At 34.4% G+C, this 24,129-nt stretch overlaps 1 pseudogene; it reads left to right on the forward strand.

Annotated features, from left to right (window-relative positions):
* The first annotated feature begins 10,229 nt into the window (after positions 1-10,229).
* LOC127232896 (eukaryotic translation initiation factor 3 subunit E-like) overlaps positions 10,230-24,129 on the forward strand; it is a 47,788-nt pseudogene continuing 33,888 nt past the window's right edge.

Raw genomic sequence — 24,129 nt, forward strand, 5'->3', positions numbered from 1 at the left:
TATGTTAAGATGAAACTAGAAAATTAATCAAATATTTAGTCATGGTATTATAATTTGAATAACATGGTGAACATTAGGAGCTTAGACTTTGTGATAAATATTATAGAACATGACTTGGAGTCACCTTCCAACTCATAAAAATATCTGCAACTAAAGCTTATACACTGCTTTTCTTATTTACCATAGAAATACATAAAATTTAACAGATCATCACTATTTTTAATAAATAAATCTTAGCATTAAGTCAATTTGAATTAGTAATTTTGTGTTTAAATTACAAATATTTAAATTTTCATGTATGGAAATGGATATGTGTTTGCACACATCAAAATATTATTTCCATAATTATATTTGAACTGATCCTATTATATATAGTTATACAAACTAATCATACATATGACAAGAAAATAAGCACACATAGCTAAAGCAAAACACAATGTAAATAATTATCACCTTCTGTGAATTACCATAATGTATGTCTTTTTTGTCTCGTTAGCTTGCATCTGAATCTTGATCTGAGTATTCCTCAGCATCAAGTATCAGTACATTTTTTTAAACAACTGTAGACAGCAATTTATATTTTTAAAAAATGTGATTTGCTTATGTCAGAAATACATGGAAGAAAACATATGTGTGTCACATAGACACACAGCACATGTGTTTCTCCAGGTGACTGGCATTCATAGAGCTCTCAAAGCTAAGATACCCACTTCATAATGAAGTTTAGTGCTTCTACATAACCAGCTGAAAATTGACTGTTCGCTTTAATCAAAATGAGAAAATAATCAAAATTATTATAAGAAACTTTTATCAGCAATGGAAGCTTCTTAACTGGATTTGGTGTCAGTTAATTACATAATTTAAAATAAAGTTGAAAACCTACAATAATGTGGTCATATGGGGCCACCTGGAATGCCTGCAATGTTTGTGTGAAATAGCTCAGTCAGAAGATTCATTGGTTTTGTTTCCATAATTAGTATTTTTACTTATTTCACAACATAAAAGGAAATCATTCCACATAGTGCTCTATCTCTCTATGCAATCAAACATGATGCACACTTTTAGTAAAGGGGAATATTTTTATGTGAAAATATTTTTCTATAGATCCAGCCAAAGTTAATTGTTGTCTTTTGATTCATATGCTTGATTCATAGTACCCTGTGCTATGTATGCCCTATATAAACAGCGTCTGCTAGGCTCTGTCTTGATGATGAAAGACTCACTTATCTTCCTAATTCAGGGTTTCTTTGCCCCTATGAAGATTAATGAAAGCAGATGTCTCTAATGCCAATCACACCAGACCTCTGCAGCCTCTATGCATGCTGTTTACAAGTCTATGAATTCAAAAAAGCTTTGTTCATGCTTTTTTTTTTTTTTTTTTTTTTTACAGGATCTCATTTTCTTGGTGTCCTTCATCTCTTCTTTTTCATACTCTGCATTCTCTTCTGTGGGGTGCCCTGAGTTCTAGGGAAGGGATTTGCTGGTGACATTCCATTTAGGGCTGAGTGTTTCAAGGTCTCTCATTTTATGTTTTGTGATGCCTGTGGGTCTCTTTATTTACTGCCAACTGTTGTAGAGGAAACATCTATGATGATAGCTGAAAAAGGTGTTGATCTATGATGACAGCACATTTAGACATTAGTAATTGTATCACTGAAAATATGGTTGTGCCCTCCCAGATGCCTGTATTGAAAGAATAGCATAAAATAAGTCTCTCTACCACTGTCCATCAGTTGAACATTGGTCCAGGCAATCAAGAAGAACTAGGATACACACACACATACACACACACACACACACACACACACACACACACACACACATAATGTTTAAATTCATTTTAGGTTCATACATGCATGTGATGATAGTTTACTTTAATATCAAAATATTCTTCTTTAATGGCCTATTTAATATTTGATGGGTCACTCATAATGAACTATTCATTTTGTGTCTCATATTCAAATTTATCTATTTTTGAAAGGTTTTATATTAGTTAAATAAATTGATAATTTGTAAAAATTGTCACTTTCAGAATGAGAGAATATATTTGCTAGCTATGCATCTGACTGGATTAATATCTATATATGCAAATAGCTGAAATCTTTGAAACTAACAAGAACTTAAGCAATCCAGTCAATAAATGGGTTAATGAAACAGTTCCCAAAAATAAATTAACAATAAACTAATGTTATATGAAAAGTGAACTGATCTCCATTGGCACTAAAGAAATACAAAGCAAAACCACATGGGGATTAGATCATACTTCAGTTAGAATGACAACCGTTATGCAAGAAAACAATCAGAAATGTTGGCAAGTATCAGACAATTTATATACTGCTGGTGGTAATATGAAATATCCCTGTAATATAGCTAGTCATATAATTTTCTCAAAAAATAAAATATAGATTTGCTGCATAATGTTGCTGTACCATTCTAGAGTATGTCTTTATTTGAAGGACTCAAATTCAATGCATTGTTTATACTTGCATACCACCATTTATTACATCACTATTCAAAATAATTTAACTACAGAACAAAGTGTTATATCCCCAAATCAAAAAACTGAGATGGAAAATATAGGTTATATACACTACTGATTGAGGTCCATGAATGAAGCAGTGCAATAACACATCATTTGCTGGAAAGTTTATATTTGTAAGACTGACATTTATTTTTTTTGTATTTACTGAATATTTCCCTCATGTTATTATTATTTTTTTTTTAGGAATTGGATGTGATGAGTTATACAGTTAATCACTTTGAGTTGAGAATAATATAAAATCTTCCAAATGCAAGCAGTTTAGCTTCTAAGAGTGTTTTCTTTAATTTAATTTTTGAGTGCACTCTATTCCCTTCATTTTCTCTCCTACTTCTCCCACTCTACACTTTTGAGTATTATTTACATGTTATGCTTCTTTCCTCTTTTAAATTTTATTTTATATTTTTTTTCTATTTTACATAACAACTCCAGTTCCCTGTCCAGCCCATTCTCCCATCCCCCCCCCCATGGACTACACCCTCCCCCCTCACTGGTCCCATTCCCCATCCTCTCGCCAGGGAGGCTGAGGCCTCTAGTAAGGATCATCAAAATCTGTCATGTTATTTGGGGTAGGGCCTAGGTCTCATGTCTCCAGGCTAAGGGAGTATCCCTCCATGGGTGATGTGCTCCCAAAGTCCTTTCATGCACCAGAGATACATCCTGGTTCCACTGTCAGAGGTCCCTTAGACTGCCCAGGCTGCCTAACTGAGACTCATTTTCAGGGGGTCAGGGTTGGTCCTATGCTGGTTTCCCAGCTATCAGTCTGGGGTCTTTCGTCCTCCCATTGCTTCACTCTCACATTCTTGGTTTTCTTCAAACTATTGCCTATCTGTGATGTATATTACTGGCTGCCCTCTATGATAATACAGGAGAAATATATGCTTTATTTTCATGATTATAGCATTTAAATGAAGGTCATGAAGATCACACAGTTATTATTCAATTCATATTTATTATTAATGAATTAATGAAGTCATAACCATGCCCATAAAAACACTTAAGATAAAAATAATGGGGATATTCTAGTGTTATAAATAAATATATGTTGGTTATAAATGTTAATTGAATGACCTTGAGTGGTCTCTACTTATATATCTGTTTTGTTTTTTGTCTTTTCTTGTACTATTTTCCTTCTGATTTGTTTTAATTTATTTTATCCAATTGAAGCCTGTTTGTTTCCTAATGAAAGACAGAATAGTGAGTGGATATGGGTGGCAGGAAGGGAAGAATTGGGGGTGGTAGAGCAAGGGGAAAACAATAATCATAACAGAAAAAAAATCTATTTTAAATATAACAAAACATAACCACTCATGGAAGTTTCAATCTAGGAATTTCAAACTTTAATTCTTGGGGTCCTTCTTCCCCTTCTTTTCTTTTGTTCTCAGAGAAAGAGAGAGAGACCATAAATCATTATATGTTTGAAGAGAAAACTGACTGTAGAGAAATGTCCAGAAACCTAAAAGATGGACCCTGACTAATAATTTGAGCAACAGTGGAAAGGCTCCTATAAATGCCCTTTCCTGATAATGAGATTGATGACTAATTTATCCACTGTCATAGAGCCCTCATTTAGTAGATGGTGGAAACAAAAGCAGACACCTACATCTAAATAATGAGCAGAACTGGAATCCAGATGCAGAGAGGGAGTACAAGCCCAACCTTCAGAAACCCACGAGACATCTGACCTGAAGAAGGAGGACCCAATGGGCCCCCAGACTTATAGCTGGGAAACCAGCATTGGTCCAACTCAGATCCCCTGAACATGGATCTCAGTTAGAAGGCTTGGACACTCTAAGAGACCTCTGACAGTGGTACCTGGATGTATTCCTGATATACAAAGGATTTTGGGAGCACATTCCCTGTGGAGGGATACTCCCTTAACCTAGAGGCAGAAGGGAGGGCCTAACCCTATTCCAAATGACTTGACAGTATTTGTTGACCCCTCCTGGAAGGTACCACCTTTCCTGTGGAGTGGGGTGGGGTTGGGTGTGGGATGGGAAGGTGGTCAGGGAGGGAGAAAGTAAAGTAGGGAGAGGGAACAGGGATCGATATGTTAAATAAGAAAAATAAATAAATAAATAACTTATTTAAAATGGAAGCAAATATTTGATAAATTCAGAAAAGATCCTCATTAAAAATAATAAAAGTAACAATTTTGTTAGGTAAAATAAGAATAAAATTTGCATAGGTACCAAAATTATAATAAAATAGTATTTGCTATAGTCTCTAGAAAGATTAGTGTTTTAAAAAGAACTTAAGAAAAGGTAATTAAAACCAGAAAGGCAAATAAGCTATGCACTCTCTCATAATTAGATACCAGTCATAAAGCAAAAGATATCCAGCTTACAAACCATAATTCCAGAGAAGCTTGAATCCTCTTCCAGAAACAGTTGGAAGCAGATGCAGAAATCCACAGCTAAACAATGGGCCAAGCTCTTGGAGTGTAATCAAAGTGAGGAAGTAGCAATAATACGAACAAAAGAGTCAAGATCATGATGGGGAAATGCATAAAATAAGCTAACCCAAGCTAGTAAGAGATCACTGACTTAGGTCTATCAAATGGGGAACATCCATAAGACCAAACTAGACTCCCTTAATATAGGAGATAATTGTGCAACTGGAACAATATATGAGGCCAATGAGAGTGGGTCCAAGATTTAACATTAATATACAAACTGAGTTAGTGGAGCCCATTCTATATGGAGAAATACCTTTCTAGCCTAAACATGGGTGTGGGGGTGAAGAGCTGCCTTGGTCCTGCCTAAATGAGATGATGGGACAGACTTAGTAGACTTCATAGGGGTGGTCTTCATGGAGTAGATGGGAGCATGGGGAGATTGGAGGCAGTGAGAAAAAGGGAGGGGAACTGGAGAGGGAATGTAAAAAAAATAAATTAAAAAAATAAAAAAAATAATTAAAATTAACAGTAGAATATGATTAGGTACCATTAAAATATTTTCATTCATACCTTTATAGGATGAGTTTTATAGCTGTTCCAGTTTGCTTTCTGTTGACTTGATAAACACCATGATCAAAAGCAATTTGCAGAAGAAAGGGTTTCTGTGGCTAAAACTTTTCAGTCACAATCCATCACTGAGATAAATCAATATGACCTGAAGCAGAAAACATGAAGGAATGCTGTGTACTGGCTTGTTTCCAGACTCAGATTAGCTCCTTTCCTGAAAAATCCCTTGCCCATTGACATGAAGATAGTAGATCCTATAGTGGCATGGTTTCTGCAGCATCAATTACTAATCAACAATCTGCCACAAAAGCATACCAACAGGCAAATTGATGGATACAACTCTGTAATGAGGTGTGTCAAGCTAAGGACCAAGATTAGCCATCACAAATCCACCTGTTGTCAACTTCATACAAAATCACTGCTGTTAAATTATAACCTGACTCAAGGATTTAAGGTTAATACCACATTATAAGATATAGTACATTTGTAAAATTATCAGTGTTTAAAAACCTCAACACTTAACCATGCTTCTATAAAACCAAAACAAATCTTGTACTTTCTTTCTCTAAGATGGGAGTTAAGATCATGATTACCATCAGATCAGAGCAAAATAAAAACCCCACAGTATAAAATCTCCAGGTCCAACATCTGAGACTCATTCTTAATCTTTTGAATCTAAAAGGCTTGAGTAGCTGCACTTGCCTATTTTTACCACCCACAGTGCACACAGCTTAGAAAGTCTTCATTCCATATTATCCCTGTGCTTAGAGGCTGTTCAATGACTTCACCAATCTTCTGGTTTTTCAAATGCAACTGAAGCTGCACCTGGTTAATGGCATCAACCACCTTCTCTTTCTATATTGACAAACATGTGTTTATCTCCATGACCCCTTCATTTTTGATGGTTTCAAGTCAACAAAACAAGTGCCAGTGTAGAAACTTTAACACAATACCAAGTTCAACCACTAGTTTGATACGCAGCATATAGTCAGTCACATATCTACACTATAGCATAAGTGTGCTGACTCAGTGGAAGTCTTCCTTCAGAGTCTTCACCTCAATGTAGTTCTCTTAATTGCAACTGATTTTTTATTACTTACCAGCACTCATTGTACCAGTAAAGAATAGAAAGTTTCATCTCCACAGAATCGTCTATAATATTACACTAATTTTCTGAGTAGACTCTTTGTTTCCTATATAACTTCACAAGCCAGACTCATTCTGTGCATTGATTTCAGCATTTTTATCTATCAAGCACATAGAACAGTCCAATAAGCATTGACAACTCAATGCCATTTCTAGTTCAAAGTTCAGAATTTTCCCTCCACTACCTGATCAACCCAAAAACACAACAAAGTCAGGTCTGTTAGAGTAGTATTGCACTCTCAGTATGAATTTATTTTTTATTTTGCTTTCAGTTAATGTGAAAAGCATCATGCCAAAAATTGCCTTAGAGAGGAAAGAGTTTGGTAGCATACACTTCTTCACAATCCATTATGAAAGGAATAATGCAAAGATGTTCCTAAGCTTAAAAATCTTAACAAGAGGGAATAATTGCCTCTTATAGATGGGCTTCTTGGGTAACATTTGTATAGTGTAAAGTGTTTAATTAACCATTATTTGCAGAGCAATTAAACATAGAGATTTATCACTTTTCAAATATGAGTGACAGATATATTACTGTAATTTTTCTTTATGGTTTAGAAATCAATTTTCATCCACCAGAGAGAATATCAACTACACTAATTAGCAGTTTTGCATGTTTTTGTTTACATGCCTTAACATAAGCACCATTATCTCTCCTTGTCACCAAGTACTAAATTGTTAGCATTTATATCAAGTCTAGAAAGGATACTTGAAGATACTATTTGCTCAGTAATTGTTGTATGTATGAATATAAATGAATACCATTTTGTCTGTAATATTTACTAACTTTTCACCCTTTCCAATAGTATATGTCCTGTTATGTGTCTTCTACATAGTACCAGAAACTCCAAGTATCTATTTTTATTGAGTACAAGATGTGCATTTCTTATATAGCTATCTGTTTCTCCCTGTCCTTTAAAAGTTACAGAAAACATATACAGAATCATTACATCTATATTTTAGGAACCAATACATAAAGTCTCAATAAATGTTTGGTGAGTTGAACTGAATTAAATGAGTTTTGAACATTCATAGTTAGTAAGCCTGAACTAAGTTTCTCAATCCTGAATTGGAATATTGCTTAGACTTTACATTTAAAGATGGCTTTTAATATAAACAATTTTTCTATGCCTCAATATATCTACTTTTCTTTAATTGTAATTTGAGGTTATAATGAATTATTTATAACATTACTATCATGTTATTGTTATCAAGAGTTGAATTTTCAGCCTATTCCTTTAGGTAACTCAAGTTTTATAAAAATACAAGGCTTTTCTGAGTTCATAGAAATTATTAAAAATCAAGCTAAAATAAAATATGAGTATAATAATAATTATGAAACTATAAAAACTGGATTTTTACAAAATGTTGACAATACAATATAATCTTGTCAGAACAATCATAATTTATCAACAGGAAAACTTGGATTTGAAAGATTACTTTAAAATAGGACACATAACTGAGGAAATACAGAGATGAAAATGTACCTTGGAGGCGTGAGGAAGAATTAATTAATTAAAGTATGAATAATAATATTTTCTACATAAAATATAAGACTGTATAGGATCCAAATTATGTGTTGCTAAACAGTTTGTAAAACTAAAAACTCAAACAAATCCATTCTATTTTTCTTTTTCTCTTTTATATATTTATTATGTTTTCTTATTTTATATATCAATTCCAATTGTCTCTCCCTCCCTTCCTCCCATGCCTAAGGGCTGGAGAGATGGCTCAGCTGTTAAAGGCTAGGCTCACAACCCAAAATATTTTTCTTTTTCTAATAGAAATATTTGAGTTGCTTATGAAGATAATCTCAAAATAGAGATTAACATCTTACACTTCTTCAAAAATATAAAATAATAAAATCTATATTTTTAAATACTATCACTATGTAATAATTCTGAGCTTGTGTAAGCTGAAATTCTGTTGTGAATCTAGGATATTTACGCTAGCATATTTACTAAGTTTGCATTGTTATGAGGTATCCATTCAGTGTAGGTCCAACAATAAAATAGCCAAGCTGCTCTGTAATTTAAATTCAGGATAAGTTTTGTTTCTTATTTTAATTTTGAGATTATAAATTAATTTTAGAATTTACTTTTCAATTTCCTTCCTACAATTCCCCCCATATATCCCTCTCTACACTTTTTCAAATTCATCACCTTTTTCCCTGTTACTGCATTCACATTCATATATATCTACAACAGAAGCCTTCAAAATATTCAAAATATATTATTCAGTTATACCTCAAAAATACATATTGCACTCAAAGATTCTTTCTTCATCTTAGTCCAATTGTTCTCAGAATATGTTTTACTATAATTCACTATATTATTGAACATTAGACACAAGAAAATCTGCAAAGAACACAACCTCCAATATTTCTGCACAAATATGGGAAATATATATTGTGACCTTAGGGTCTGTTTAATAAAGAGGAAACGAGATATACTAGTGGTAGTAAGTAATGAGCTGTGTAGAAGAATATGTTGATATTTTTTCAGTCATTTTATTAGTTAGGAGCTTTGTACAAACACCCAAGTAAATGAAGACAACTGATAATATAAAACCATTCATTTTCTCCACACCTGCACATATCAGCCAGAAGCCAAGCTAGAAAAAGACTTGTATGTTGATGCCACAAAGGCCAAGCTACACTCAGGACAAACTAAAGCTGAGTTTATAGCTAAAGTACAGATGCTTCCAATTGAAAATTTCCATCAGTTTGTAATGTACACATGAAAGTACATAACACCGTGGGGATGTCTAATATAAAAATGAAATTTTTACACCATGTAATATTGCCTTTATTGTGAAAATAGCTGTAGACTGAAGTGACATTAATGATGACTGTGCATAAAAATAATCACATGGTTCAAATTAAAACATGCCATGATCCTTTATTTAATAAAACTGAACACTTTGCAATAATCTGCTTAACTTATTTACCATACACCCAAAGAAGAATTAACACTAATACTCCTCAAATTATCCCATGAACAAATTTGGAATAAAATATATACAAACTGAAATCAAGAACATATTAAAATGATTATCCACCATGATCACTTAGGCTTTATGCCTAATTCCCAAATATTGTTTATAAATGTTTGTTTTCATTTAAATGGGGTTGGTTATAAATGGTTAATATTCACAACCAATCTCTTTTTAAAAGTAAAAAGGGTATTATGGTATAGATATGAAAACTTTGTTTTGGAATGGATTTTCATTTAATGATTACTTTGTTTTGGAATGGATTTTTATTTATTGATACAATTAAAGGTCAATGTTGTGATGTGTATATTCTCCTTTTGTTGGGTATTGTGTTTATATAGCTCATTTAAAAATGTAATGTATAATTTAGTACAGATTTTAGATAGCTACCCATAATAGTCAAAACTTATAGTTAAGTTAGTTAGGATTTCTAGATATACAGACATGTATTTAAGATGAATAGGCATTCTTCAAATCTTTCAAAGACCTACAGAATATGGCATTTAAAATGGTTTAGGGTTTTTCTTGACAGTGAGACATAAATAGTCCTGGCAACACCACCTGCACCAAAAAGAAAGATGGAAGATGGACATCGAAGAAACGTGTGATGAAGTTACTTCCGATATGGCAAGACTAAAAGGGAGTTCATGCACTATGTATAGATCCTGGTCCCACTGCCAGTGGCCCCACAAACTGCCCAAATCATCCAGTGTCACTTGCATTCAGGGGAGAAGTTTTATAATTGTTGCTTTATATCATGTGCTTATCTTTTTTATTTATTTTTCAATTTTATAATTTTTTCTTATGATGCAGAATGACCCCAGTTCCCTATCCCTCCTATTCTTCAATGCCCCCCCCCACTGGGCACCCCATCCCATCCCCCATCCACTTCCCAGGGAGAAGTGGTGTGAGCTTATTTGCTCAGTCAGGAGAACCTTGGTCCTATCTCAACATGGTGATGGGACAGAATTCATTGACTTAATCTGAGAGACCTTACCCTCTTTGAGGACCATGTGTGGGATGGTATGGGGGGAAGGTGGGAGTGACAGGAGGAAGGCAAGGAAGGGGAACAGGGATTGATCTGGAAAATAAATAATTAAATAAACAAAACTTCTCAGTCCTACTGAAACAAAAAGAAATAAAATTCACAGATAAAAACAGAGAGCATAATATTTGAAAAATCTAACTTGCATGGGGTACCATAGATTCCAAAAACACAAGTATGCTCTGCAATCTCTTATATGTAATATTATCTATTAATTCAAAATCATAAGAATTACATAATCCATAGAACCACAGATTAATAGAGATTAATAATTAAAAATGTGGAAGATGAAATCAGGCAGGGCTGAAATATATTAAGACATTACTGAAATTTCAGGGCATTTGAGGGAAAATGTGCAAACCTAATACAATAGAAGTTTTCTAAAATATACATATACATGAAAATGATGAAATGAAATCAGCAAATGATGGAGAATACAAAGCCCTAAATGGATATGTTTCAGCAAATGAAGATTCCAGTATCAGTAGTGGGTTACAAAAGGATGACATGTTAACCTTGAAACAACCCACTGTTGACATGTTCTAGGTTGCTCCCCACAGATAGCAGGTCCCTATTGCTGAGGAAAATGCCTACACAATTCCTTGAACACAGAGAATTTGAACTGATGCCTACCTAGAGCTTTCACGACTACTGACTAGTGTTCAGGGTACCAGAAGGCACTTTGCATGTTACTAACAGAAAACTGTAAACACCACCCCAGCTACAAAACTGTCCATCTACAATGTCATCCTGCCTGAAATAAATGCTAGTGCAATAGTGGCACAAACTTGTGCTAATGACCAACAAATATCTAATTGGCTTAATGCCCATTTCATTGGATGGAATCAATACGTAATGCTTCTTGAGTGACCAAGAACCTGAAACTAGATAGCCTAGAGTCTAGGAGAAACCCAAATGTGTCTGTTTTACTAAAGGTATTTAGCATTAAAATGACTCTGAATGGCATCCTGCTACACCCATGTAACAGTGATATGTTCAGTCCTTTTCAGAGAAGCTTCCTGTTGAAGTAGTTGGAAACTAACACACACCAGACAATCTACATAATATAAGAGACCTTGGAACTCTCAATCTTAATTGAGATGTCACCATCAAATCCCTCTCCTCAGGACTCAGGCAAACAGGTTGCCCACAGTGTCAGTAAGGCTATTAAACCATGTGTCTATTTCAGACACTTGATTGGGCTAGTTATAGCCTTGCAATTTTAGCACCAACCATAGTCATTAAGACTTGTGTTTGTTTTGGAGCAAATCTTCCCTTGCTTCTTAGCACCAACATAGTAGGAAGCCTACACCAGAGGAAATATTCTTCTGACTGAGAAGGAAATGACTCATCAAGCACTGTGATTGCAAGGTCTGATACAAATTGCCCTACCCAGCCGTAGATGGTTCTGTGCCAGGGAACTCTGCAGCACCCTTTGTGTAGCTATCTCAAATAGTTTGTGAATGTTCCAGGGGAATGATGGTGGTGTAGAGTTTTCAACAAAGCTAGTCTGTTAGTTCTTTAGCTCAAGTCAGCTTTGTCAATAACAGACTATATTTGCTACTACTAGTTTAATTGCTCCACACCTAATGTCTGTATTTATATGCATTAAAATGAACATCAGGACAAGTGCTTAGAAATGTTTCGTTTAAAAATTAACCATTCATCCCCATTAGAATTTTAACAATTGTTATCTATGTTTCGAACTTGAAAGGTCCTAGAGAGGTAGATCTGTGCAGCATTTCTCAGGGGGATATATATATATATATATATATATATATATATGCACACAAGAGAACAGAGAATACAATTCAGAAGATTAGAAAGGATGTAACTTTCTTTATGCATGCAAAAAGCAAGGACCAAGTCACAAAAGCTTTTCTTTGGCCTCTGTACATTGCCTGTATGTACACCCATCTACACCGAGTTTGTGTACACACATACCAATGAATAAAAATAAAAATGAAATTTAAATTGCATAAACATCTTCTCTAATAAAATGAAATAATAACTATTTCTACAAAATTATGTATCATCTGCAGCACCATAACTATAATCATCATTAGCATCGTCATTATCACCATCATCATTGTCATCATCATCGACATTAGTAACAAATGTATCATGCCGTGTACATATGGACATTAGAGGGCTATTTAAGACTTCTATTTTGTTAAAACAGGCTTTCCAACTTTTCTGCTACACTATACACTTATGATTAGCTAGTGCTAGGTCTGAAAAGCAATTCTCTAGCTGGTGTCTCCATTTTACTTTCCAATCATCGGATCACAGACATGTGTTACCATATCCACTGTTTTTAATGATAGTTTTAAAGAAAGAACTCATATCACCAGGGGAAGAGCCCTCTTACCAACTGTGTCATTTCAAAGGCCCAGTGTGATCAATTTGAATATAATTCATGAGGTGACTTTTAAAAATATCCTTTAACAAAAGCACAATATATTTTATATGATACAATTTTGCATGTTGCTTAGATATGTATACAACCTGCAAGTAGGCAAGCACTCATTAAGATATAACTTATGTTAGAAACATTTGAAGTTATGCCAGTATTGCCTTAAGGCTGAGTTGACCACATTGTCCTTCAAGTCTTACCTGTCCAATAAACTGCCACATTTAGAGATATTAAACAGTATATGACTGGTATCCACACAGCTTCCTGATCAAGTCAAACTGAAACTGATTCAACAACTTTTCATTGCCTGGTAAGTTATATTAGCTGATGTGGATAGGGTTTTCTGTTGAAGAACAAAACTGCAAATTACTGTGTTTTTTATCCAAAGATCATAGAAATGAAACCCAATCTAAGTAAGTTATGTGGCTCCTTAATGTCCCCTGATGTAAAACAATGGAAAAAACAAACTTGCATATGATGATTTTCATTCCAATTCAAGATATGGAACAAACAATTTGACCAAGGAAACCTTTATCATAACTGATGGTCTCTCAATCCTGAATATGCAAGTGTAAAAAACAGACTAACAATTAAAGAGGGTGGCATCTATTACTGCATTGCCTGTTATGGGCAGAAGCTCAACAGTGATTTTTGTGAAGAGAACTTCAGTTTGGGTCTGTCCTGCTGTATGTAGGTTCTTCTTCACGCTTAAAGGTGTGATGTAAAATATTTCTTTCATGGTCCTCTCTTAAGGACTATTATTCTGAATGAACTGGAACTGAATAGACTCTTGAGTTCATTTTTCATCTCCTTCAGTGGGTTCTGATGTTTCATTCTCTGTCAAGGATAGTACAACTGCCAAAGGCTTTAAGGCAATTTTTGTCCACAAATTTATATAGAAGAGTGGCTTGTAGCGTAGGACTTGGTAACCCACAGCAACACCATTAGTAAAATTCAAAAGAATATGTTTAAATCTGGTATTTTTGGCTTTAACTGGAATTTGTATTTGGTTGAATGAAAAGTATTTGATTTCACAGTACTAAAAACTGCTTTAATGTTTGTTTTCTATTAACCACAAGGATCGACTCAAAGTGAATGTTTTTGTTTAGGAGTTTAAGAGAAAAGTTATAGATTTTATATTGCATTTTGTTGCTAATAAGCTGGTCCACTAACATCACTTTCATATATGATCTTGAGAAATCAGATGCTACTTTATGTTTTAAGGAGGCATTCAATTTGTAGATCACATATTAATTCAGTTGAGGAGAATGTGAATAGTTTTGCCTAACAGACCAATAAATCAACTTGGCTTTCATGAAAATAATTTAAACTGAAAACATGGGCTGCATGACAAATCTAGGATTATTCTAAGATAATGTGGCATTTTGTGTATGTGTATCAGTGAAAACTGATGAGATAGAAATGTGTAGTGAAAATATTTCAGAATAGGTAATCAAATGATTAAAATAGCCTTTAGACCAAAGAATTAGCATAAAGAAAGAGTTATACAGATCAGGAACTAAATTCACTTTTCTCATTTAAGAGAAAATATGTCTCATAATCATTTTCAAGATTAATTAAGCAAAAAAGTCTGGTGATAATGTAAAAAGAAAGAAAACATTTTATGATAATTTTTTACATTTAAATTCGAAACAAGCTTGTTTTACATATCAACCCAGTTCTCTCAACCTTCCTCCTCCCCTGTCTCCAAACCACACCACACCCCATCCCCTTTCTCCTCCTCAGGAAGGGGGAAGCCTTCCATGAGGAATCTTCAAAGTCTGCCATATTATTTGGTGCAGGGCCCAGGCCCTCTCCCATGTGTCTAGGCAGAGTATGCCTCTATGTGGGATGATCTCCCAAAGTCCATTCATATACTAGGGATAAATACTGATCCACAACCAGAGGCTGTATAAACTTGCCTAGTCCTCCTAATTTCCCACATTCAGGAGGCTTTAGTTCTATGCTGGTTTCCAAGCTGTCAGACTGGGGTCCATGAGCTTTCCCTTGTAAAAGTCAGCTGTTTCTGTGGTTTCTCCAGCCTGGTCTTGACCGCTTTGCTCATCAATCCTCCCTCTCTTCAACTGAATTCCAGGAGTTCTACTCAGTATTTAGCTGTGGGTGTCTGCTTCAGTATAGAAGATTTTTTAAAAAAAATAGTTCATATTAGAGAATGTAACAGTTATGTATATTAAAGTAGAAATGAGGAAGATGGAAAAACCCAGCTAGAGTTAAGAGATGTTATCAGATTTATTAAAAGTAGTTGGTGACAGATTTGACATGAGAATCAGAGAGGGAGCAACGAATTATGATGCAATTTCTTCTATTTTAGGGATCAGAATTCAATTATGGAAGCATTAAAAATTACCATATTTTAAGATTTTTGTTCTTAATAAAGTACATTCTTGACAACCCATGAATTCAATAGTCTATCTCTGTCTTGTAAAAGTTAGTAGATAATTATCATCAATTCATGTATTGTGGATCTGCTTCATTTTTTTAACATCATGCCTATCAAAATGGTTTAATGCTTAAAAATAGAAATGATTTTCACTGCATTCAGAGTTTTAAAGTTTAAATAAGCACATTTTCTCCAGCAAAATAGATATAAAAATAATTTTAATACCTGTTGTTACATTTTATAGTGCAAAACAATTATTGTTTCTTGAATATGTAGAAATTTTAAATGAATTTAAAAACTTTATTATACAATTGGAGTATTTCACTTTTATAGAACTCTATACCTCCATATTCAACAAAACCAAAGAAACTGAAAATATTTTGGGAGCATTAACATGCATACATACATACATACACACACACACATATAATGTACATATATATATATGTATATATACATATATATATATATGTATATATATATATATAAATTAGTCAATTTGGGGATGAGGGAGTTTACAGGTTTGTTACTATAAAAATTATTAAAAATAAAAAATGAAATTTAAAGCCAAACTATATTGTATGATGTCAGTTTTCTTGAGAGCAAGACATTTTATAAATCACTTACTATTCTTTGCACTCACTTGAAGTTTGTGGCATTGTAAGAGGCCAGTACTTTTTTACAAAAATAAGGATAAATATAAAACATGCTTTTCAATTGAAACCTGCAATATTTACAATAGCTATCAGCATGACTATTAGAAACTTGAGCATATAATAGCAATTTATCATTTTTTTCTTCCAAGTTCGCTGACATTGTCAAGACATATTTAACTCAGCAGGGGAATTTAAATTTCATTCTTGGTGATTTCTTGAAGCATTCTTCTCACCCTGAGGTATCAGCTAAAAATTCCCTTATTACATTTAATAATTTACTAGCAATTCATTTCTCACTGTTTCATTAGAATGTTCAGATGAAAATAATCAAATACCACCTGTTTTCACATAACTATGTTTATAAAATGTTTACTTCTGATTTCTGATTTGAATAATGACTAAAGGAATAATTAGGAATATATTCTTGGGATTGATCAGTTATTTTATTTTAATTTTTATCGTCTTAGGCAATTGTTTATTGAAATAAAATAAAAGCCTGTAAGGGAGTATGAAATAGTGCTATTTGAAAAACTATTAAATGACTAAAGGGAGGTTGTTTTCAGCAGAAATAATGATTTCTTCATTTTTTATCTACATAGCCTACATATGCTATTTTTTCCTGTGTTAGTGTTATTGTTTTGTGTGTGATTGTGTATGTGTGTGTATGTGTGTCTGTGTGTTTTTGTTTGTATGTATGTTTGTGTGAGAACCATAAACTCATGTAACTGGAGGTTATAGATTGTCATTAGGCATCTACCTCAAGCACTGTCCATCTCGGGTTTTACAGGCAGGTCTATAAACCAAAACAACATAAAATTCCTGATAAAAATGACTTCTTATGATAATCTGCTTAGTCATAGGTCAGTCTTACTCAGCCATCAGAGAAACTGCCTCCTGAAGGAAATAGGAACAAATACAGAGACCCATGGGCAGACATTGAGGAGATGTATACAAGAGACAGAGGCAGAGACTGAGACATCAACAGAGACATTGGAACATGCAGCTCTAAATGAAATTTCTCTTCAAATCTCTCCCTTCAGAGTCCACGGCAACTGATGGAAGAGGAGGATGGAGGACATCAGGCGAACAAGGCCCACTAATCAGCTGAACAGAGATCATATAAACTCACAGAGACTGAAGCAGCATATACAGGGCCTGCATGGGTCTTCACCAGGTCCTCTGCTTTTATAATGGATTTAAGTTTTGTGTTTCATGTGTTTCCTGAGTATGGGAATGAGTAGGTCTCTGATTCTTGTTCCTTCTATTGGACAGTTTCCTTCTGTTTGATTGCCTTGTCCTACTTTGATATTTTTTTTTAGTCTTATGTTTTATTTTGTTACCTCTTGTTGGTTTCTATTTGAAGTTTTTTTCTGTTTTTGTTTTTGTTTTTGTTTTTTTGTTTTGTTTTTTGGTTGTTTTTTTTAATTTAACATAATTTATTTATTGGTTCTTTGGGGTTTTCACCCAGGTCCCCTAATTTAGCTCACCACACAGTCCCTTCATATCCTTTCCTCATCCCTGTAATGCCCCCCCCAATTTTTTTTAAAAACCCAAACAAGCAAAAAATTAAACAAAACAAAACAAACAACTCCTAGGTACTTCTCCAAAAACTTTTCATTTGTCTTGGTGACATGGGGAGCTTTGGTGTGTCACAGAGTATATATCTTTTTGTCTAATCAGCTTTTTTAGCACATTTTCATTGCAACAAGTCTTTAATCTGGTTCATGGCCTTTGGCTTCTGGTATACCATCACTGGAGCTCCTCTTTGAGTTCAGAAGATCCTGCAGGGGTTGATCCACAGGACCAGGATCTTCATCTGGTCCTAGATGGTGTAAATGTAAGGGTGTGGCAATCAAAGGCCTGACCTTGGTCCTGGGAAGAAGCTGAGTGGCCCTACAGACTGTGAGCAGAGCCAGCTCCATTATGACCCATGCCACCAGAGCCAGTTCTTCCTTGCACATACTAAGAAGAGGGGTCCTTTCTCCTGAGTGCTTGAGGGAAGAGTACCTCTCTGGCTACTGTGTTCAATGGGGGCAGTGCTAGCTTTCCCAGAGTCACCTAAAGGCCAGCTGGCTCAACATGTCCCTCTGATTTCATCATGCATGGTTCCTATGGACTCCTGAATTGACATAGGCCACATGTATCAGCACAGACCCAGCTGCAGCAGGAACATGGAACAAGCCATGGCCATCAGTAGCAAATATGGCCCATCTGATGTTTTCTAATGAGAGACAGAATAGGTTGGATCTACATGAGAGGGCAGTGGACAGGATTTTGGCAGAGGAGAGGGTTAGGATACTGTAATTAGGATATTGTATGAAAAAATAATGCATCTTTAAATAAAATGATTATAAAAAAGAATAAGTATAATTGGCATGTTGTGTTGTACTCCATATTTGCAGAACTAATAAAATTATGACAGCATTTTTAACATTGTTAAGATGTGGTCAATCTATCTGGTTTTAAGAGTTTAAATTTGAATTGGAAAAGTAAAACTTCACAAAATTTTTCTACTTAAGAAGTTCCATCATAAATAACAGCTAGCATGTACAGTTTAAATGTGATTTAATTTATATTTTCTGTGCTAGCATAGAGGCTGGAAATTTTAAAATGCAATCTTTGTTTCTTTCATTTTGATCTTCATGAACAAATGCATTGTCCTGATAACTCAGATGGAAGCAGAGATTCAGCTAATGAATACCTAAAGGACACACCCTGGGGAGATGTAGATGATGAAAAGGAGGGTTTCTCAGCACAAGTCCTTTGTTCTTTCATGGCCACAATGCATCTCTAGGGGACCATCAGAAATGCAGAGCTCCCAATAGGATATCTTTTTTATTCAGTAAAGAATAAACTAGGTCATTGTTATTTATTTATTGGTTTTTGTTCTTTGGGTGAATTTTTTTTCTGAGGTCTTGGGGGAATATCTCATCTATAAAAGTGCAAAAGAAAATTGACCACAATAATCACTATGTCTGTATGTTTAACCAAATCTCTCACAGTGTGGATGAAGTGAAAGCTGGGGCAACCACCACTATATTCTGAGTTAGTTTTGCTTTAGATGTTTTAACAAATGGAGATATATATATATATATATATATATATATATATAATAATTAAACCCTGCTAACCTCTGTAGCATGTACACAGATATAATTACAAACATCATCATTGTTCCCTAAAACTGTGTACTAAAAATGGAAGACGTTTCCAGAATTCCCATCTGTTCTGCATGGAATTACTTAATTAGTCTCTGATTGACAGGCTTTACGTTTTTGAGAGATGATAGGTTTTGTGTTTGGCTATACTAAAAGAGTATTATGGGTAAGCATTTTGAAATTTTATTTTAAAACTGTGAGTTCAAATTATATAAACCCATATTTATTAACAGGATATGCTATGTCACCTCTTCATGCACAGTGCTCTACATACACATATATCTATTAGTAATATACTTAATTGTATTTATATGCTCATGTGGTTGCCATAGGATCATCAATATACTGTAACATAGCATATTTTATTTTTTGATTAGCTGAGTATTTTATAGCAATGAATATCTGAAAAGGCTTGGTCTAGGTTAAATAAATATAAAGTTTGTCAAGCTCTTATCTGAATATCAGATTTTACAAGTGGTGAAAATTAATCATATAGAGCACCTGTAAAGCCAAGACAATCAGTGCAAATTCCTGAGGTCATGTTCATTTTAACAGACAATTAAGAATTTTACATTTCAACTCCCTTTGCCTAGACCCTACACAGAAGTATTGTTATAAATACCTCTCAAATCATCTATGTACTTACATGGAGAATTGAGGCTGGTGATAATTTATAAAAAAAACACTTTTCTTTAAAGGTTGTTTTGCATGAGGAGAAAATAAAATGAAAGGAAAATGAAGTGAGATGTTGTTGCACTTACATGTTTAAGAAGTTACAATTTCTCATGTATATATTTATATGTAAAGACATCAGTAAATGCAGAGCTGGGTGCATGTTCTCTCATCTCTTACCAATCATTTCACACTCTTAGCAGTGGCTCTTTGTTTTTTTTATTTATAAAGTTTATATTATTTTTACTTCATTGTATTATATTATATTAAATATCATGGATTAAAAACATTAATAATTCCTAACTGAGGCATCAAAATGTGGTCAGTTTGAATTCATTAATATAATGAATTTTCCAATAATGCATCCTTGTCACACTAACAAAAGAAATCAAAGCACCCCGCCTCTGTTTCCTTAGACAAGAAGCAGCCCAGATTTAAATTGTCTATTTCCTGTCCCCTGTGTCTTCTGTCTTCTTTTTTTTTTTTTTTTTTTTTTTTTTTGAGTTTGAATCTTTATCAACTTGAAAACCAATTTTGATGGTTTTCCTTTGTCTGTTTGCTCTGTCTGTGTGTGTCTGTCCCTAACATTGTGCTGTGTTTATTATTTATTGAATATCATAGAAAGCATTATTGCAAGGTGAGAGAATGTGGGGATAGGTTCCAGAAAACCTTAACAAAGTTTTAAAGGGGATTATGTCACTGACTCTTGAGTGTAAGTGACAGAGATCACAAACAGTACAGCAAACCATATTATTTTTAATGCAATATTCTAATGCTGTGTTGAACATTTATGTTTGGTCTGTATTTTATAAGATTGATTCCAACCTCTATTTTGTGGCTTTCAGCAAATAATTATTATAACACACCTGCACATACATTATTGTGAGTCAGGGACATATCTTAGTTTGGACCCAGTTGTCTATTACCTGTATCCCTCTCAGTCTTCCCTCTTTTTCTTCTCCCTTTTTTATTTTCCTTTCTCTTCCCTTCAAACTGACAGAGACAATCTCTATCAGAGAACCCACAGCAACCAAACTTGACTAGTCTTTAGAAAGGGCAATAATAATCAAAGATGAGAACAACCACCCAACAGTAAAACTAGCTATTATCAGGTAGAAATACCTCAAACACAAACATCATACTTCCAGATATTTATATCAAAGCATAAAAATATAAACCTGAACCATCAAGACAATACATATCCAGTAACCAGTACCAGAAGCCAGTAACCCTAGTGCAGTAAGCAATAATAATTACAATGTACCTAAACTACTGACAAAGACTTCAAAATAGCAATTATAAGTGGATATGATAAAAATAAGGAATAAATCTCTTAATGATGTCTATGAAAATACAAATAAGCCATTGAATCAAATAATGAAAACAATTCAAGACATGAAAATAGAATTTAACACTGAAATTGAATCACTGAAATAAAAACTGAAATAAAGCTGGAAAGGAAAAACAAAGAATTTAAGGCATGTTTGGATGAACTGTTTTTCTCTCTGGAAGGGACCAATTAATATCTCACAGCTAATTCTACATATCTGCTGCATTTTCTCTCAATTTTCTCTTTAAAGTATGATACTGTCACAAACACAGTGAATAAAAATTAACAAACTCTCTTTTGGAACATGCATGACAAATCAATAAAAAACATACAGAGCAAGCACAAGGACCTGCAGTTGCATCTTAGAACCACATAAATATAAATATAATCCTGGTGCTTCCATGGTAAGATATGAAGATGCAGAGACAAGAGTTTTCCTGGAATTTCATGGAAAGCCAAGCTGAAGTACTTAGCAGAGAAGACAAACGGCTAAAGACAACAAAGCAAAGATTTTTGTCTCAAACAAGGCATAAAGAACACCTCTGAGTATCCCTGGTACACAAAAGGACTTTGCGAACACATCCCCCATGGAGGGATAACTGCCTTAATCTAGAGACAGGAGAGAAGCCCTAGTCCCTACTTCACATGACCTGTCAGTTCTATATGACCCCAACTGGATGGCATTCCCCTACATATGGAATTGGGGTGGGGGGATGGAAGAGGAGGGTGTTTAGAGTGCATGTGAGAGGGCAGAGAGGGTAAAAGTGAGGGAAGGAGGGAGGGAGGGAGGGAGAAAGAGAAGGAGGGATGGGGGGATGGAGAGGGAACTGGGATCGACATGTAAAATAATAAATTAAATTAAAAAAAACGCTTTGACTCCAATATTTAAGTTCAAGGACAAGTTACTGGGGAAAAGGATTTCTATTTTTGTTTCCACAGAAAATGAAAAGATGTGGATTCCTTCCAGACTAATGTGGTTTGATCAAGCCAGACTGCCTGAAACAGAGTACCAGGTGATCCTACATTCAAAACAGCTGGACAAAGCAACCTGACAGACTACAGCCAGGATTTCTGAATCCTCTTCGAATCCCCCATGACAGCGCCCCTTACCAGCAGGAAATAGTTTGGAAAGAACAACGCCCAAATTCCCAAATATTGTCTATAAATGGTTGTTTTAATTTAAATGGACTTTGTTATATAAAATAAATTATAAAAAAAGAACACCTCTGAGATTTTCTTCTTATTGTCACACACATGACTGTGTAAGCACACACCTAACTTATATATAAACATTCACAAACACACACACACACACACACACACACACACACACTATACACACAGAGAGAGACACACATAGAGAGACACAGAGACAGAGAGAGGAAAAAATAACCGTTTGCTAAGTTGCAATAAATACAGTTTTATTTGCCAACTTCGTTCTGGCAGTTTATTCCCTTAGGAATGGAAGCAATGAACCCGAGAAACCAGTATCATAGATTGGCATTCATTCTGTTGTAAATGTAAAAATATGTTTCAGACCTTATGACATTGAACAATTGAAGTTTTAACATTATTATTTTGTAAAAAATAAAATGATTTTATATATGTTGTGAATATCCAGTGCCCTTTCTCCTGGAAAGAATGGTCTATATGACAAGAGAAAATATTGCCACACTCAGAAATTACACGTTTATGCAGTTTTCATGTTACACTATCTCTGCCTGCCTGCACCAGCATTATAAGGGATATTAGCGTCACTCTACTAAATCTCTTTTGTAGGGCATGCCACTTATATTATTGAAAACTTTTTTGGCAACTGAGGATATATTATTTTTAAGTAGGCAGAACTTTACTGTGTATATGGTTTATTATTAGTATATAATATGAGATGGGTGATGGATATAGGTAGATTTGTTCAGAAAATTGAAATAATGACTTTTCTCTCTCTAGAATTAGTGCAGGCAGATCTTTCAAGTGAATGCATTCTAGAAATGATCTAAAAATGATTCTTCTTGGGGAGACTCTGTCAGTGCCATGGTATGCCTTGCATACATAGATATCTTTGATCTCAAGAAATTCAGGTAGGGTTTAGAGACCGGAAAATAGGACTGCACAATGTTTATCAGTGTGAGTAGATTAAACTCCAAATTACCCACCAGCTAGGTTTGGTAATTGACAAATATATGCATCCTTTTATGTGGTTCAAATAATATCTTTGAGGTAAAGTGATAATCACACAGACTAGGTAATCATTTTCACATTTGTTTCTCCAGAGTTGGCTAAAGAAGTGTCCCTTTTGTTAACATTATATATTTCTCTATCTTAAAGAAAAAGATAACAGAACTATTCAAAGACAATAATCCAGGCCAACTGAAAGTTGAGCCCTCTTGTGTATCCTAGCTCTCAGCAGCAGGATCACCAACTTCTCATAACTTTCAGGACTCTGCACCTCCTTGCTTCTCTTAGCTAACAAAATTAGAGGAATACTGTAGGAATCCAACATTTAAGAAATATTTCCTAGCCTTTCTTAACCTTGGTTTCACTTTATGACCTCCATGGTTTTACAAAAGTTCCAAGTTCTGATGGAACTATTAGTATCTCCTCCTTAGCTGATGCTGTATCCATGTAATTCCCTTGTATCCTAAAATGACCCAGATGGTAAATGTTATCTTTCTTGCATTGCTTCAGTAGCTGAAATACATTACAATTACTGAAAAATATCAGAGTGTAGCAGAACTAGAACTCATGCTGCTAGGCATCAAATGCCCTATCATCCCTAGAAAGAGACATCTGGACTAGCCCTTCTC

This window comes from Phodopus roborovskii, unplaced genomic scaffold (genome assembly GCF_943737965.1).
Source record: "Phodopus roborovskii unplaced genomic scaffold, PHOROB, whole genome shotgun sequence".
NCBI lineage: Eukaryota > Metazoa > Chordata > Mammalia > Rodentia > Cricetidae > Phodopus > Phodopus roborovskii.